General features: G+C 46.3%; 1 protein-coding gene across 1 annotated transcript in view; it reads left to right on the forward strand.

The window, feature by feature from the left end:
* The window catches only part of cntrl (centriolin), an 86,448-nt gene extending 85,451 nt beyond the window's left edge, over nucleotides 1-997 (forward strand). The window contains exon 41 of the mRNA XM_030059735.1: nucleotides 1-997. This exon is cut by the window's left edge and continues 686 nt beyond it. The gene's annotated coding sequence lies outside the window, so the exon portion shown is untranslated.
* Nucleotides 998-4,350: the final 3,353 nt, after the last annotated feature.

Here is a 4,350-nt window from a genome sequence, read left to right on the forward strand (position 1 = left end):
AAATTAAATGCAACTTCTTCTTTGTGTTTCCACCTTCTGCCCACGTGAAATATCATTTTTGGTCACTGAAAATGTTTTGAAAGCGCTGTTCCTCCTCCTCCTCCTCCTCCTCCTCCTCCTCCGGCCACAGAAACCACTCAGCCTTGTCTTCCTGTCCGTTCGGACGCCGCTCACACATTTTGAAGCTGATTGGCTAAACTCTGGGATGTCAAAGAAAAAAACGGCGCTTCTCTGCACACACTCACATACAGAAGACACACGAGATGTTTGGAAATGTTCCCCTGGACAGTTTTTTTTGTTTTGTTGTTGTTTTGATTCATCCTCCACCAGAGAACAATGCAATCTAAAAAAAATATAATCTGTATCTGTTGATGTGTTCTGAGTCAGAGGAGCAGCGCTGTTTTGTCTGAGCACTGAGTTTGTCCTGAAATGGACACCGTACTTTAGAATCAGTTCAGACGGCCAGCATTGATCAGTGTCAATCAATCAAACTGCATCTTATCAGAATGGAGCAGATCAGTGACAAAACACACACACACACACACACACACAGTTCATAAACTCATTGCAGAGGCTGAGGCTGTGAGATGAAATGTGATATCAGACACGCTGAGATGCACTGAGCTTTATTTTATACACGCGGTGCTTTTTGTAAAACAACAAAAAACTATTTACAGCTGGTTTGAGATTATATTTTTATACGTCTGCTATGCGAGATGCCACGTTCACGCTTGGTCGACTAAATGAGAATCTCTGAGTGATGAACTTCAGGTCATGTTTCTGCAGAATGGATGTTTGGAGTTTAGTAGAAAACCTGTTCCTCAGTCCCTGTGACTGAACTAACTGTTCACACTGAGCCTCACTGTGCTTTCATAACTAAACTGCACTTTGTGCCACGTGGCTCTGATTTTTATAGCATGAAGTCTGGTTTATGAGCGCTTTGCTGCTGCTAATATGAATCTATATTTGGTATTAATAAAAATCAATATGCAAGTTTTGTTGGGCTCTGATGAGTTATTACCTTTTTCTCATTTGCAGTGTGTCACTTACTTTTCAAATCATTTTTCAAATCAAACTGGTGTAAACTGGTTTATTAAGTGCAGCTCTGTTGCAGCTTTAGCCGTCACCTGAGCGCCATCTAGAGGCCTTGAGCCCACTCTGCATTCTGGTTCAGGTTTTAAATCCAGTTCACAGCAGAAAACTCTGTCCAATCATATCTGAGGGGGTTTCAGCTGTTCAAATTTTATTATCTTGTAAAATACAAAAAAAAAAAAAAAAAAAGAGTACTGCATGAGACGTACAAAACAGATACATTAAACAGAATAAATTCCAAGGTGGAAAACCATCAGAGCAGCTGCACAAACGGAGCTAACCGAGCAAAATCCACACCAGGTTCTGCTAAAGCCTACGACCCATAATGCACCTGGCTTTGACCACTGAATTACAGATTTTTGGTTCATTTGAAAAGCAGCAACATGATCTACTTCTAGGATTTTGACTGTGACACCAGATCCGGTGCACGGCCTCGGGACGCTGAGCTGCACAGATCCAGAATAACTGAGGAAGACTCTGACAACACGAGAAAGAAAACTGTTTAAAGGGTCGGGTTTAGCATGACTCTGATTTTTTTATTGAATCAACATGAAACTTGACAGATTGGATCTTGTAAAGCACACTGCCCTTCGCCCACAGGGGGCGCCACAACAAAAGGTTTAGATCTCAGGTGCATGGATTCATATGAAATTCAGTTTAATTTGTGACTCAGTTGATGCATAAAATGTTAATGATGGATTTAAGTGGGTGTGGCTTATTACAACTAAAGCTAAAGTTCACACATTTCACATTCCAAACTTCAGAAAATTAAAAAAAAAAAAAAATCATCTTTATGTTACAGACTAACAGTGAAGAATCACTCTATGTTAATAAAAATATGCAGCATCAATAACCATGTGTATCTCCACACATCACGTCTCAGAGGTCAAACCAGGACCTGGTGCCATGGAGGGCTGAGAGGCTGCAGGTTTTCATTCCAACCAAAAACTCCACCAGGTGATTTCACTGATTGGTTCCTCCTTTCTGCTTGAAGGTGAGGTAATCAGTGAAATCACCTGGTGGAGGTTTCGGTTGGAATGAAAACCTGCAGCCTCTCGGCCCTCCATGGCACCAGTTTGACACCCCTGGTCTAGACTTTTCAGGCATGCTACTGCCCAGTCCATGTACTTAAAAGAGGACAGTCCAGCCTTTCCAGGTATGCTACTGTCCTGTCTGTGCACCTTAAAAAGGATAGTCTAGCCCAGCGGTGTCAAACTGGTGCCATGGAGGGCCAAGAGGCTGCAGGTTTTCATTCCAACCAACAACTCCACCAGGTGATTTCACTGATCACCTCACCTCCAAACAGAGAGGCGGGACTAATCAGTGAAATCACCTGGTGGAGTTGTTGGTTGGAATGAAAACCTGCAGCCTCTTGGCCCTCCATGGCATGAGTTTGACACCCCTGGTCTAGCCTTTCAAGGCTTACTGATGTGATGCCCATGCAGATTTTAAAAAGTACAGTCTTCTAAACATTAGTACTGTGAGGTCTGTGTAGATTTACGTTGCTCATTATGAGTTTTCTTTACTTTTGCTACCTTCTACAGTGTGGATATTTTTTAGGCACCGAATTACTTCTACAGCGGGACCGGGACGCTGCAGGTTCTCATCCTAACCAAAACCTCCACCAGGTGATGCCACTGATGACCTCACCAGAGGAGGAGCTACTCAGAGGAATCACCTGGTGGAGTTTTTGGTTGGAATGAAAACCCGCAGACTCGCATGGTTTCCTACTCTTGCATCACATCACCATCTTCATCGTTACGATAATAAGCATCATCATCATCATGGTCCCGGTCCACCGTCACAGAGACCTTCACTGGTAAGATCTTCGCTGGACTCCAAGTTTCAACGTATGGAAACATGGGTTCAGTGAAAGTGTGTGTGAAGGTGTGTATGTGTGTGTTGGTGTCAGGATCAGAGAAGGTCAGCCGTCCTCTGTCCCAGTCCAGTTGAACTCTGACCCTGTGGAGCTTCTTCTGCACTTGGAGATCAGTGTCTGGGCCCGACGGGGAGAACGCAGTACATTTATCATCATACAGCCATAATATCCATACTCTGAAGTTTCCCGTCCTCTTGACAGACTCTTCTATGACCCCGAGGCTCCAGTCTGTGTTGTCTTTAACCTCCACGTCCCAGCTGTGAGCCCCCGAGCTGAAGCCCTCAGATCCCAGGACAGCAAAGGTGTCAATCCTCTCCGGGTTGTCAGGACGTTTCTGTCCCTCTTGCCATCTCACGCTGGTCAGATCTTCAGACAGGACGAGTGTTGGACCAGCGGTGTTGGGGTCCAGAACCACAGGAGTGTAGGAGACCACCTCCTTCATCTTGTCCCAGACGGTGAAGCTCAGGTTGCCCAGGTGTTTGGCCTCGTCTATCAGAGCTCCTGAGAGCAGCTGTGGATCCTCCAGCAGGGGGCGCTGGACTCTCTCCACTGTAGCCTTGTAGTTGAGCAGGAATGAGACGTCTTCAGCTCTCAGCTCCTTCTCTATGGCTCTGATTGTGTCTGAAAGGGCTGCTACCTCTCTGCTCAGAGCCTCCGTCTTCTCCTTCATCGTCCGACTCTTCTGCTCCTCTTCCTCCCTCAGAGCGGCGATCCTGGCCTCCTCTTCCTCTTGGAGAAACTGGTGAAGCTTCTTAAACTCCTCCTTAATCTGCCTCTCTGTGCGTCGGACCTGGACCTTAATGTGCTCTGCTGTTTCATCACAGTTTCCTTTGACTTGAATGAAGAGTTTCAGTTTCCTCTGGAAGAGCTTCAGTGATTCCTGGAGTTCCTTCTTGTGATCCCGTGCAGCTTCGTCGACGGGTCTGAACTTGTGGTCGGTGTGTTTGTCTGAATGCAGACAGACGACACACACTGGCTGCTGATGGTCCAGACAGAAGAGCTTGAGTTTCTCAGAGTGCAGACTGCAGAGGAGCTCCGACCCTGCTGAAGCTCTCTGGTCTCTCTGCAGTAAGAAGGCCTCACACAGTTTCTTCAGCACCAGGTTACGAGGTGGATCACTCCTTGAAGATCTTCTCTTACAGAATGGACAGTCTTTTGTTGGTTTCTCTGCCCACCAGCTCTGCAGACAGGCTCTACAGAAGCTGTGGCTGCAGGACAGGACCACGGGATCTTTGAAGACGTCCCGGCAGACAGGACAGCAGAGGTCCTCCTCTGAGCTGGAAGACATTTTGTCTCTCAGTGAAGAGAAAAACCCACCAGGCAGACCGGTCAGTCAGTCGGTCACCACTCTGGAAAGTTCCCTGAAAGTTACGTTCACT

This window comes from Myripristis murdjan, chromosome 9, assembly GCF_902150065.1.
Source record: "Myripristis murdjan chromosome 9, fMyrMur1.1, whole genome shotgun sequence".
NCBI lineage: Eukaryota > Metazoa > Chordata > Actinopteri > Holocentriformes > Holocentridae > Myripristis > Myripristis murdjan.